This window comes from Rattus norvegicus, chromosome 4 (assembly GCF_036323735.1).
Source record: "Rattus norvegicus strain BN/NHsdMcwi chromosome 4, GRCr8, whole genome shotgun sequence".
In the NCBI taxonomy this organism is placed as follows: Eukaryota; Metazoa; Chordata; class Mammalia; order Rodentia; family Muridae; genus Rattus; species Rattus norvegicus.
Genome location: NC_086022.1, coordinates 134,019,139 through 134,033,283, shown reverse-complemented (window position 1 = coordinate 134,033,283; position 14,145 = coordinate 134,019,139). Strand labels below are relative to the sequence as shown.

Genomic DNA, 14,145 nt, shown 5'->3' with positions numbered 1-14,145 from the left:
ATTGGATGCCAAGAACCAGCCCAGTCCACTTCAACAAGAAGCAACAAGTAGTCTTTTTTTTTTTTTATTAACTTGAGTATTTCTTATTTACATGTCGATCGTTATTCCCCTTCACGGTTTCCGAGCCAACATCCCCCTAGCCCTTCCCCCTCCCCTTCTACATGGGTGTTCTCCCTCCCCACCCTCCCCCCATTGCCGCCCTCCCCCCAACAATCTAGTTCACTGGGGGTTCAGTCTTAGCAGGACCCAGGGCTTCCCCTTCCACTGGTGCTCTTACTAGGATATTCATTGCTACCTATGAGGTCAGAGTCCAGGGTCAGTCCATGTATAGTCTTTAGGTAGTGGCTTAGTCCCTGGAAGCTCTGGTTGCTTGACATTGTTGTTCATATGGGGTCTCGAGCCCCTTCAAGCTCTTCCAGTCCTTTCTCTGATTCCTTTAATGGGGGTCCCGTTCTCAGTTCAGCAGTTTGCTGCTGGCATTCGCCTATGTATTTGCTGTATTCTGTGTGTGTCTCTCCGGACAGATCTACATCTGGTTCCTGTCAGCCTGCACTTTGCTTCATCCATCTTATCTAATTGGGTGGCTGTATATGTATGGGCCACATGTGGGGCAGGCTCTGAATGGGTGTTCCTTCTGCCTCTGTTCTAAACTTTGCCTCCCTATTCCCTCCCAAGGGTATTCTTGTTCCCCTTTTAAAGAAGGAATGAGGCATTCACATTTTGATCATCCGTCTTGAGTTTCATGTGTTCTAGGCATCTAGGGTAATTCAAGCATTTGGGCTAATAGCCACTTACCAGTGAGTGCATACCATGTGTGTTTTTCTGTGATTGGGTTACCTCACTCAGGATGATATTTTCCAGTTCCATCCATTTGCCTATGAATTTCATAAAGCCATTGTTTTTGATAGCTGAGTAATATTCCATTGTGTAGATGTACCACATTTTCTGTATCCATTCCTCTGTTGAAGGGCATCTGGGTTCTTTCCAGCATCTGGCTATTATAAATAAGGCTGCTATGAACATAGTAGACCATGTGTCTTTGTTATATGTTGGGGCATCTTTTGGGTATATGCTCAAGAGGTATAGCTGGGTCCTCAGGTAGTTCAATGTCCAATTTTCTGAGGAACCTCCAGACTGATTTCCAGAATGGTTGTACCATTCTGCAATCCCACCAAGAATGGAGGAGTGTTCCTCTTTCTCCACATCCTCGCCAGCATCTGCTGTCACCTGAGTTTTTGATCATAGCCGTTCTCACTGGTGTGAGGTGAAATCTCAGGATTGTTTTGATTTGCATTTCCCTTATGACTAAAGATGTTGAATATTTCTTTAGGTGTTTCTCAGCCATTTGGCATTCCTCAGCTGTGAATTCTTTGTTTAACTCTGAACCCCATTTTTTAATAGGGTTATTTGTCTCCCTGCAGTCTAACTTCTTGAGTTCTTTGTATATTTTGGATATAAGGCCTCTATCTGTTGTAGGATTGGTAAAGATCTTTTCCCAATCTGTTGGTTGCCGTTTTGTCCTAACCACAGTGTCCTTTGCCTTACAGAAGCTTTGCAGTTTTATGAGATCCCATTTGTCCATTCTTGATCTTAGAGCATAAGCCATTGGTGTTTTGTTCAGGAAATTTTCTCCAGTGCCCATGTGTTCGAGATGCTTCCCCACTTTTTCTTCTGTTAGTTTGAGTGTATCTGGTTTGATGTGGGGGTCCTTGATCCACTTGGACTTAAGCTTTGTACAGGGTGATAAGCATGGATCAATCTGCATTCTTCTACATGTTGACCTCCAGTTGAACCAGCACCATTTGCTGAAAATGCTATCTTTTTTCCATTGGATGGTTTTGGCTCCTTTGTCAAAAATCAAGTGCCCATAGGTGTGTGGGTTCATTTCTGGGTCTTCAATTCTATTCCACTAGTCTATCTGTCTGTCTCTGTACCAATACCATGCAGTTTTTTCACTATTGCTCTGTAATACTGCTTGAGTTCAGGGATAGTGATTCCCCCAGAAGTCCTTTTATTGTTGAGGATAGTTTTAGCTATCCTGGGTTTTTTGTTATTCCAGATGAATTTGTAAATTGTTCTGTCTAACTCTCTGAAGAACTGGATTGGAATTTTGATGGGGATTGCATTGAATCTGTAGATCGCTTTTGGTAAAATGGCTATTTTTACTATATTAATCCTGCCAATCCATGAGCATGGGAGATCTTTCCATCTTCTGAGGTCTTCTTCAATTTCTTTCTTCAGAGGCTTGAAGTTCTTATGGTACAGATCTTTTACTTGCTTGGTTAAAGTCACACCGAGGTATTTTATATTATTAGGGACTATTATGAAGGGTGTCATTTCCCTAATTTCTTTCTCGCCTTGTTTCTCTTTTGTGTAGAGGAAGGCTACTGATTTATTTGAGTTAATTTTATACCCAGCCACTTTGCTGAAGTTGTTTATCAGCTTTAGTAGTTCTCTGGTGGAACTTTTGGGATCACTTAAATATACTATCATATCATCTGCAAATAGTCATATTTTGACTTCTTCTTTTCCAATCTGTATCCCCTTGATCTCCTTTTGTTTTCTGATTGCTCTGGCTAGAACTTCAAGAACTATATTGAATAAGTAGGGAGAGAGTGGGCAGCCTTGTCTAGTCCCTGATTTTAGTGAGATTGCTTCAAGTTTCTCTCCATTTAGTTTAATGTTAGCAACTGGTTTGCTGTATATGGCTTTTACTATGTTTAGGTATGGGCCTTGAATTCCTATTCTTTCCAGGACTTTCATCATGAAGGGGTGTTGAATTTTGTCAAATGCTTTCTCAGCATCTAATGAAATGATCATGTGGTTTTGTTCTTTCAGTTTGTTTATATAGTGGATTACATTGATGGTTTTCCGTATATTAAACCACCCCTTCATGCCTGGGATGAAGCCTACTTGATCATGGTGGATGATTGCAACAAGTAGTCTTAACCACTGGGTTACCCCTCCAACCATACTCTTACCTACATTTAACGATCGTTTCTTAGGGAGGGTTTGGAATATGTACCATGGCAAAATGGTAGTTAATGAAGATGGTTGAACTCAGGTTAGGCTGAATCCCTACACATGGCTGTTTTCCTTATGTCTTTCCTCTTATAAAGGAAGCAGTCATATTGGACTGTGAGCTCAGTGTGACTTCATCTTAGTTAATTTCAGCTGTACTTACCCTATGTATAGGTCAAATTACATCCCGAGGTTTAGCATGTGGTGTGTGTGTGTGTGTGTGTGTGTGTGTGTGTGTGTGTGTGTGTGTGTTGGAATAGACAGCTCAGGTCATCACAGGCCTTGTTAATTTTGAAAGTCATGGTTTTCCAGCACATTATTTATCAAACATTATTCTGGATGTTTTTATATTTAAATCACTAAACTCTGAGTAAAGCAGATTTCCCTCTATAATGTGAGTATGTCCCATCAGTTGAAGGTCTAAAAAGAACAAAGTTTGACTTCACCCCACCCCAACCCCCGCCAAGAAATTATCCTGCCGGCTGCCTTTGAACATGGGTTTCCATCTTCCTTGAGTCTTGTTCTAGTGCACTTTTCTGTTGCCATGATAAACACCATGACCCAAAGCCAATTGGAGAAAAAATCAGAGAGGAACACTGCTTACTGGCTTGCTCTCTGAAACAGCTTATTTTATTTTATTTTGGTTTTTTAGAAACAGGATTACTCTATGTAGCCCTGACTGTCCTGGAACTCATGCCATAGACCAGGCTGGCCTCACAGAGATCCTTCTGCCTCTGCCTCCTGGGTGCTGGAATTAAAGACATGTGCTACCACCCCCTGGCTCAGCTTGCTCTCTGATTTACTGTTTTATACAGCCCAGGACTATAGATAGCTACTTGCTTAAAGCCATACATAGTGGGCTGGGCTTCTCACACCAATCACCAGCCAATAAAATCTCTCTCAGACATGGTCAGAGGACAAACTTATTGAGCCAGTTCTTTAGGTGAGAGTCCCTCTGCCTAGGTATCTCTAAGGGTGTGTCATTAGATTATGGATTTGAGCTTCCACATCCACACAAACACACTCTCTCTCTCTCTCTCTCTCTCTCTCTCTCTCTCTCTCTCTCACACACACACACACACACAGATACAACACACACACACACACACACACACACACACACACACACACACACCACTCCCAAGTCTTCTGTATCCATGGAGAACACCAATTAAAATACAGCGGTTAAGAACACAAACTCTGGCGTATATAATTGAAAGTCAACTTCCTCTTCATCCACTCACTGGCTTTGTGCCTCTGACTATTCAGAGCCTCTGTCTCCCCAATCACACAGAGAGAACATTGCTACTTACCCACCCCCAGGGTTCCACGCACATTAAATGGAGTTAATATACGCACAGCGCTGAGAACAACGCCGTGAACCCAGCATCTGAAATTGGGCCTGTGAATGAAAGAAAAGACACAGGTGTTAGTTGATCGACTCTGCTTCTCCTCAAGTGCTTGGTGCTAGCGTGTGCTGATGGCGCTCAGCTCTAAAAGCTTAGGCATCACTAGCACCGCACTCCTGCCCTGCAGTTCCGCGGTGGACAGCTAATCCTGGAGCGATGTCTCATCTTTGGCACACCTCACAGAGATGCGAACAGTATAACCCCTCTCAGATCTGCTGTGGCTCTCATGATTTCTGCTTCCCTCTCCCCTCTGGTTCTCACCCCCTCTCTGTTACAACTGTCAATAAGATGTCCAAAGTGTTGCCCTCACATGGGACAAGTGGGACAGAAGGAATTATTTTCCTAGGGTCTGGAGAAGCAGACTTCCTTTACCCTTGGAAAAGCTCCTGTGGTCCTCTAATTATTTCGAATAACATGATGTTGTCCCGGGGATAAGGGTCTCCAAAGATGCCCTATTAACATTCAATGGTGTACAGGAAACCTGTAAGTGATCAGCCCTTCCTGACATCAATCCAAAGGTTAAAAAAAAAAAACCAAAACCCCAAATGTAGCCTAATCCTCCAGCTGTGGTTGTGCAGTACTTACCTCTATGGCGTTTCAGAGATAAGACAGCTTTAGAAAATAGAGTAATAAGCAGCCACACAATAAGGTAGCTCAATTATATAAGTTATCTCCACGGGTGGCTTGCTTAGGAAGCTGCATATGAGTTTCCAATTAAAGGAATATTAGGAGAAAGCTTCCATAAATTTCAGAGCCAGCTTAATTTTCGTGTTTGAAAACTGCCAAGGAAGAGAGTCGATTGCAAATATATGAAATATGAGAAAATGAGGCCTAATGAATTCTAAGTTTATTCACCCAAGTATTTAACTATCCAGGCCATCAAGTGGGGATAATAAATTTGAGTGTGTCATAAGCCTGGGCCACTTTAATTCACATTTGTAAAATGAGCTATAAATAAAGGGCCTGATTCAGTGCTTAATTTTTAGAGATGCTTTAGCTCATAATGCTCATGCCTACAGGATGTCAGACTCTGACAGGAAGAGAAAAGGCCTCTTCTGATTACTGGGGCGGAGGCTACCCTGATGCTTGGATCAAATAACACTGCCTGTGACAATTCAGCACCTGTTGCCAGGACAGCCACCACCTTCTAGTCTCAGAAGGTGAAATCTAAAAATATGGGTTGGGGGAGGGGCACAAGACAGCCCCGCAAAGGGGTGACTCAGAAGCAGAAGAGGACAAGCCCTAGTTTGTTTTATGGCACTATAACCTAGACACCTGAGGTTGGGGTGCTTACAAAGAGCAGACGTTTGTTTGGCCTGTGGTTTTGGAAGGGAGAAAGTTCAAGAGCATGCCACCATCGTCTGGTGAAGGCTTTCCCTGTTTGTTTGTTTTTTTTTGTTTGTTTGTTTGTTTTTCTTTCTTCTTTTTTTCAGAGCTGGGGACCGAACCCAGGGCCTTGCGCTTGCTAGGCAAGCGCTCTACCACTGAGCTAAATCTCCAACCCCAAGGCTTTCCCTGTTATACCACATCACAGCAAGATGCTAGCTCAAGCTAGCTCAGCCAAGCACCAAAATCAACATTAGGGCCGCCTTCACGCTCTCATTTTGTCTCCCAAAGACCCTCTCTCCAAATGCGAATTTGGGGATCATGTTTCCTGGATGTGAACTTTGTGGAGACATATTCTAACCAGAGTAAGGACTCTTTCTAAAGGTACCGGCAGGACTGGGACAAACCAGAAAAGGGCCATGAAATCTCAAGGCCCTAACCCCATCTAGGTCTGAAGAAAACCAGTGTGTCTGTAGGGTGCCCCTACATCCTGCTGTCTCTCCACAATCTTCTCCCAGGGAGTTCAATAAGATGTTTTTGTGTTGGCAGACAGTCTGAAGAAAAGTAAAGCAGAGCTGGAGACGTGGCTCAGCAGTGAGGAAAACTTGATTCTCTTGGAGAGGACCCAAGTGCAGTTCCCAGCTCAACACCACAGGAAACTCTGACTCCAGAGGCTCGTGCACACTTTCTTCTGTCTGTCTGTCTGTCTGCCTGCCTGCCTGCCTGCGCTGCCCCCCCTTCACACACACATGCACACACACACACACACACACACACACACACACACACACACACACACCCTGGGATAGGAGGGAGGAAGAGAGGGAAGGAGAAAGGAAGGAAGGAAGAGAAGGAGGGAGGGAGGGAGGGAAGGAAGGAAGGAAGGAAGGATGAAGGAAAAGTGTGAAGAGGAAGTGAGTGGGGCGTTTCCTGAGCTCAGTGTCCAGGGCGGGTGTCTCCATGTGGTGATTCTGCTTCTGAGAGCTGTGTAGGAGAACCCAGCCAGGCCTGAGGCTGCAGGAAAGTCCCAAGGGCTCTGGCAGTGAGTGGAGGAGGCAAAGGAGGTAGAAGTAAGGCCTTGTAGATGCTGTGATTTTTCTGGGCTACGTTCCAGGGAACACTGCCATTTGATTCACTTGCTACCCGAATGCTGGCTGCCGGGAAGACATCAGATAGCCACTGACTGGAGCCATACAGTGAGAGACAAATAATGGTGCTTGCATCAGGACCAAGGCATGAAGAGAAGCCACTGAACAAGGCTGAGATCTGTTCCACTTTCCCAGAATCCTCTTCTTCCTATAATTGGTAAACAGACATTCAGTTTGATTAAGTCACTACCTGAGAAGACAAGTGATTAAAAATATTTTTACAGAGCATCCTACATTTTCTTCATGCTATATTTATTATGTTTGAAACTGAAACTAGAAAATAAACTTTAAAAAAAATTAAGCTTTCACCAGGGACTGACGAGATGGCTCGGTGACTAAGAACTGTAAACACAAGAGGTCCTGAGTTCAGATCCCCAGCACCCACATAAAAGCCTGTCACAACTGCACATGCGAATGACCCTAGCAATGGTGGGAGTGGAGTACATGTGGAGACAGGCTCATCCTAGACAGCTTAGCTGAAATGGTAAGCTTTGAATTCAGTGAAGGAAGGGCTTTGTCTCAAATAGTAAGTAGGAGCAATGGAGAAAGACAGCTAATATACTCCTCTGGCCTCTGTGTGCATCTGTGTGTGTGCACGCGTCTGGTGTGTAATGGGCTTTTGGAACAGGGAGACAAAAAGAGTTGTCCTCAGAACTCATTTTCAGAAGCATGTTCCAAATGATGGCGCCGCATGTCTGCACCCATGACACCAACTGGAGTCTGTAACTGGGACGGTTAGGTAGTTTAGGAAATATTCAATAGCTACTCAAACACCAGAGTGTTACAGAAAATAGAATGGGATCCACAAATGACTTAAGAAAGGAAAACTGGGATTCACAAGCACTCACTGGCATTTTGACCAATTGGTGTGAGTATGAGAGCCACGAGAGAGGCTTCACAAGAACCTGGGTGAAAATCTCTGTCAAAGCAGCATTCTGAATCCTCAAACGTCCTTTACCATGAGTAGAGCTGTCCTGGGAAGAGACAAACCCAGGGCATGGCTGCAAGGGTTCTAGTTGCTGAGAAAATGCATTCTTCCACTCCGTAAATAAATTTATATTTGCTTTTCAACCTCTTGAGATTATGGCTAGGAGTCTGGACCCTCTTAAAACTGGTGGGTTGGGTCAGATGAGGTTGCTCAGCTTGTAGAAATAACAAAGAAAGTTTAAAGCATGAAAGCCTCACTCAGGAGCCATTCAGCCAACAGGCCTTACCAGGATGTCTAGCTTTCCACACCATTGTGACTAAACTCCCATAAAACTTCTACTTGCCGTCTGTTGATGAGCTCATGACAAACGCCGTCAGTGTTTGAGCATAGGGCTTTGTAGCTTCTTGCCAATCTTTAGCAAATTGTCTCTCACCAAAACTGAAAACTCTGTGAGCTCCTCATCTCCTCCCCTTTACTTTGTTCCAATCGCCATAGCAAAATGATGGTCTTTGCAGGAATCACTTCTTAACTGGCAGTAGGATGTAGAACTCGCTCCCATGTTGGTTAGGCATCTTGATTTGAAATGACAGGACTCCGATTAAAGCCGCCATCAGCGGGTCTACAGCTTGGATGATGTTTCTGCAGTTGGTCCCTTTCATCTTCAACAGGTTCTCTTCATAGAGCCAGTGAAGAGGGTTCACAGGGTCCACTTTGTTAACTAGGAACTACATTTCCCAGAATTCCCTTCTCAGTGCAGGTCCCAGTTGGTCTGGGCCACGATCATATTTTGTATGAAATTGGATAGTGGAAATAAAGTTGCAACTGTGTTTCTTGCTTGGAAGGCCGGAACTGGGCATGAGGTGCTGTCCTGGCTGATGCTGGTGCTCCTTCAGTTTGCTCACCCTGTAGGGTTAAACTTACGACACCTGCACCCCCTGAGTCCTTTTGTAGCCTCTCTGCTTCCTGCGTCAGGGATGTATGTATTCAGCTCCACTATGAAGGATGCCACCATCTCCTCCTGGTCACTTACAACACCAGCATAGAGAGAGACCAGTGTTCATCCCATTCTCTGAATTCTACCTCAAACTTTCTGCCTAGCCAGCCTCAAGGTCATGAAGAGAACATAGAACTGCTGTGTTTTCTACAACCTACTGGTCTTGTAAAAAACACCTGAGTGATCTCGCTCGGACTGTTGAACCAGCTTCAGTTACAAAAGGGGTTACCCATGCAGTAAATCACTGATTCATGCACGCACACAGACACACAGACACACAGACACACAGACACACACAGATACACAGAGAGAGAGAGAGAGAGAGAGAGAGAGAGAGAGAGAGAGAGAGAGAGAGAGAGAGAGAGAGAGTTTCTAAAGGCCCTTTCTCTTTGAGGGAGTCATGCTAACTAACCAGTGGAAAATGGCCACCATGTCCATTAAATTTACACTTTAGAGGATCAACCTTAAAGGAAGCTTGTGATAGCTACACCCAGAAGTAAAGTCCCTGGGAGGACTCAGAAAAGAGGCAGTTTGAGTTGTTTGCTCTTTCCTGCATCTCTTGGCATGGTGGAGATGTGGTGAAGGTAAGGTTACACCCCCGTATTTGTAGCTGAAGAAATGAAGGGCAGGAGATCTCAATCCAACACATGGGAATACTTCCCTGCAGAGGGCAAAAGTCCCAGGAGCAGCAGAGAGTGATGGGCAGGTGTCTGTCACATTCTTCCCACCATGTTGTTGGCAGTGGTACTGTATTACTTGACGACGGAAGAAGAGCTTATAAAAAGAGATCAGTATATCCACACATATACTCTCTCACACACACCCACCTTGCCCACGGGATATATTGTGTAGCTCACGATGCATGGCTGAGATCCTGGGCAGTTCGAGTTGCCTATAAGCCATATTCTTCATGTACACATAGACTCTTGCTAATGTTTCACGGGTAAATAAGGCTCAGTGAGAAAATAATATTTTAAAATATAATATGAATAATAGGTACTGTAATAAATGTTACTTGAGAATTAGGAATCTAATTATTTCTGGAATTTTCTATTTGGTGTTTGGAGATCTTTGCTGACCATGAGTAACTAAAAGTGCAGAAAGCCAAACTGTAGCCAGAGGAGGCTACTGTGACCTCATTAGTCTCTACAGTAACATTATGAGGAGGCCAGAACATAGCCAGTGAGTGCAGGATCTAGAATGGTCTGTGCTGTGCATTTAACTGTGGCTTCTTCTCTTCCCTCATGTACTTAGAATTGTAATGGGTTCAATAACAGAAAAATTCCCATCATACTGGTCTTGGTCTTCGTAATTTTTTTAAAAAATTAGTCAATATCTAAGGACACTCCTTCTTTTGCCCTCTGTGAAGGAGAAAGTGTTGCCACCAATGGGAAATATGTGGCTAGGCGTGGTATAATACTACTAAGCAGCCCACTGTAAGGCAGCTCACAGACGAGGTGACAGTTGTTGGGCAGTAGTAAGAGTCTTTATTTTGACAATCCAGAAAGGTTAGACTATCTCAGAGTCTGGCAAAGAACCTCGGCTGCCGCCCAAGTGTGTCTGTTAGTCACTATATCTTTGTTTACAATGTGTTGCTTTTGGTGACAATGGAGAAGTCTCTCATATGGCTGACTCCTTAACCATTACTGAAACGGAGTGGTGCAGAAGAAAGTCTCCAGCTCTAAACCCATGTGCGATTCAAACGGAGAAGTAACTGAGGCAGGTGGACATTCCATGCGTTTCTAGAAGATGACTCCTGCTTCTGTTCACTATGGAAGGTTCTAGATGACCCTATCTTTTCTAGGAACCTTAAGGTCCCTTTTCATAACAGAGGGGGTAGATTAAGTGTGGTGCACACACTTGGGAGGGGCAGGCAAGAGAACCAGGAGTTCAAGGTCAGTCTCAGCTGAGTTTGAGGGTGGGCTGCACAAGACTCTGTCTTAAAAGCACAAAGGAGGGGTTAAGAGGCACTTGTCTCTCATAGTTCTTTTGCAGATCTGCACGTATAGACACTGAGCTCATGAGTTGTGTTGAGGATGAGCCAATGTATCAGGTTGGGGGTTGATTTCAGTATGCCTCAAGTAGAATCTGTAGCTCTTCAGTCCTGAGGGAATGGCACTGGGAAACCAGACAGAAGGAAGTTAGGAGACTTCTACAGCCGTTTGTCCTGGGAACACTCACCTGGAGAAACCACAGAATCCAGGCCTATACCACCATGCTATCGTCTCTGGGGCCAGCCGTTGGCTATCTCTTTGTTAGCACGCAGGCTCAGGCCATGGATGTGAAAAATAAAGTCCACACGGCTTTCCTCTGTGGCAGACAATTCTCCCTCAGAGCTATTACTATCAGATAACCAAGACAGGGGGTGGCTGGGTGCTTTTTCTTTCTCTCTGTGCCCAGATGCTCTAGCCCCGACCTTAATTTACAAGAAAACAAAACTTTGGAAAGATGCAGGTGTTAAAACAAAGTGGAAATCTGCTGCTTTTCCTGAGTTATCCCTTCTTGGGTGACATGGTCAGTCCAGGTGTTGCTCCAGGCTCAGGAGGACAGACTACTATATACAAGGGTACTCCTTGTGAAATACTAAAATGAAAACACAGAGGGTGGAACAAACAGGAAGTGCCTCCATCTTGAAGGCTGTCCTTCAGTTGTGAGCCGCCTGATGGGTGAAGAACTAAGGTTAGGGCCGTGGCTGCCAATCATTAGTCATAGAGCTGTGTGGGCTCTATCTACCCCACCCACCTCTCTGCACTCTAGGCTGTGTCTTTAGCAGATGGAACCAAGAGATCAACACAGAGGAAAAAGACGCTGATGTTTCTCATCCTATCCTCAAAACACATGAGGACTTTAGCTAATATGCCGCTTCACCCTTACAGCTCATTTTCAGACAGCAGAAGCTGACATTTCTCATAAGAGTTCATTGTCGTGAGCTATGTTGCTAGAGAGGTTAGCGCACGGACATAGCCCACAAACCTCTCATCCCCAACTGGTGATCTTGTATTTGTGTGTGTATGGGGGGGTATATTTGTATGTTTGCACATGTATGCATACATGCTCTTGTCCATGCAGGCATGTCTGGAGGTAGGTCAGAGACTGGCCTTGGGAGGTCTTTCTCAATCTCTATCCACCCTAGTTTTTGAGTCAGGTCTAGAGTGGCTGACCGCCAAGGATCCATCTGTCTCCACTGCACAGTATTTTGACATTTTTAGATGACCTTTCTAGTAAGAGTCTGAAGAAAAAGGCCATCTTCTAGTATTTCTTGGAATGGAGGTAATGACTTTGTGTTAAAGTTTTGTGAACAAAAAGTCTTGAGAAGAAGCTGTGTCTGCAGACACTGCAGACAGTGATTGGCTTGTCAAAATGGCAGTGCTGTGGAGAAGGTGGAACGCTGCAAGTCCAGAGACGGATTACCTTACTTAGGGCTAGGTTCTAGCCCTCCAGAACAGCTACCCTTGCCAACCTCTGTGTCTGAACTAACATCCTGTGACTAGTAATCTTTTTGGAATCTACTGACTACTAGCTTTCAACAAGCCAATAGCTAGGAATGTAGTCAAATGGCATCTGGGCCCATAGACGAACTTTTGTGTCTTGCTGTAACCAGCTTTCTCATGTACCCACCAATGTATCTTACACTTCCTTGATTTATGACTTTCCTTGTTCTGTTACCTCATGAAACTGCTCCTATGTTGGAACATAGGATTTGGGGCAACCTAATGTGAGTCCCTAGCCTTGCTCACTCAAAATGGCTCCAGAATAAACATCTATTCCCTTTAAGGTGAGAACTGTGGGGTTTGCACAACAGTTGGAATTTGAAATGTTCTCCTCATGTTCAATGCTTGCCTCAGGGTGGCTGTGTTTGAGAAACCATAGACACTTTAGGAAGGCCTACGTAAAAATAGGTGATTGGAGATGGTCTACTGAAGGTTAGCTCCTGGCTCCTCTTGGCTCTTGGCTCTTGGCTCTTGGCTCTTGGCTCTTGGCTCTTGGCTCTTGGCGCTCTCTCTCTCTCTCTCTCTCTCTCTCTCTCTCTCTCTCTCTGTGTGTGTGTGTGTGTGTGTGTGTGTGTGTGTGTGTGTGTTTTCCTGGTCTGCAATGATATAAGGAACCTCTACCACACTCCTACTGCCAAGGTCTGGGACTGTACCTTCTCCAAAATGAACTAAAATTTCTCAAGCCACAAGTCAAAATGAACCCCACCTCTCGTGGGTTGTTTCCCTTGGGTATTGAGGCCACGGAAGTAGAAGAGCACACTAATAAACCTTGTAAAAGAACTCAATAAAGAAGACCCTTCCTTCAGGGAAAGAGCTGCACATACAGTGTGCTGATGTCACGAAATCGGATCCCTCTGGGCTTCCTCAAATTGACTGTTTAACCTACAAAGTGAGTTTGGGAATTAGAAGGTTGTCACCATGATGTTGTAATCAGCACCTGTATCTGGGGGTTTGGGCTTAGGTGCTTGTGGGAACAAATCCACTTTGTTCCTATAGGTACGCAGCATCGAAGGCTCAGCACACTGTTAACACTTTGCACCGTCTGACCTATAAGTTATTAAGTAAAATGAAAAGCAGAGCTGTGACACTGGTCCCTCTGCAGGACAATTCTTCTGTACAGAAGGAGTCACGCAGAAGTGTCAGGACTCCGTAGCTGGCTCCTATTACCCTCACATGGCTCACACACACATGTCTTGCTCCACAGTATGAATCTTTTGTTAGTTGCCTCAGGAGCACATCTGGGACTACGGTAGGAGTGGGAGTGTGTTGGGGGGAGGGGGTACTACAGAAAGCTTACATGGGAGAGAATAGAGAAACCACTAACGAGGGGGTTGGCTAGTGGCCACCTTGGGTGAAGGAGTCTGAATCCCTGGGGCATGTGGTACCAGTACAAGGCAGGCTCCCTCACTTGTGGGTTGAATGCAGCTCTCTGTAATCTTTCCACAACTAACAGGAGTCCCCAGGCTACTAGAAAATGCAAATGGTGGTGGTGGGAAGCCTGTGGGGACAACACTCAGGAGTTAGGAGGAATATGTGTTGGCCATGGCACTGGCTGCTTCCCGCTTGGTTGGGGGCCTGAAGTCTGCCCTCACACCTGCATTTCCTCTGACCATCTCCCAGGTCCCTTGCGGTCCTGCCACTTTGAACAGAGAGCAGCTTGCTTGAGCCCTGCATTCGCGCTTGGAGAAGTTCTTCCTTCTAGCCTCACTGAAGAGAGACAATTAATTATTTACCAACAGCTTATTCTGCTGGTAACTGTCTCCTTGGCAACCTCAGGCTCAGGGCAACAGAAATGAAGTTATTCGAGTGTGTGTGTGTGTGTGTGTGT

The 14,145-nt window shown here is 44.9% G+C and overlaps 1 long non-coding RNA gene across 2 annotated transcripts; it reads right to left on the bottom strand.

Annotated features, from left to right (window-relative positions):
* Positions 1 to 3,621: 3,621 nt before the first annotated feature.
* Positions 3,622 to 9,908, bottom strand: LOC120102349 (uncharacterized). 2 transcript variants are annotated; one of them, XR_005503773.2, is made up of 3 exons: positions 9,654 to 9,902; positions 6,900 to 7,052; positions 3,622 to 4,423 (listed from the first exon to the last, which is right to left on the bottom strand). It is a non-coding gene; the product is annotated as an uncharacterized LOC120102349 (long non-coding RNA). The 2 variants fall into 2 exon arrangements; XR_010066226.1 differs by having other exon boundaries at positions 3,622 to 7,052; positions 9,654 to 9,908.
* Between the last annotated feature and the right edge of the window lie 4,237 nt (positions 9,909 to 14,145).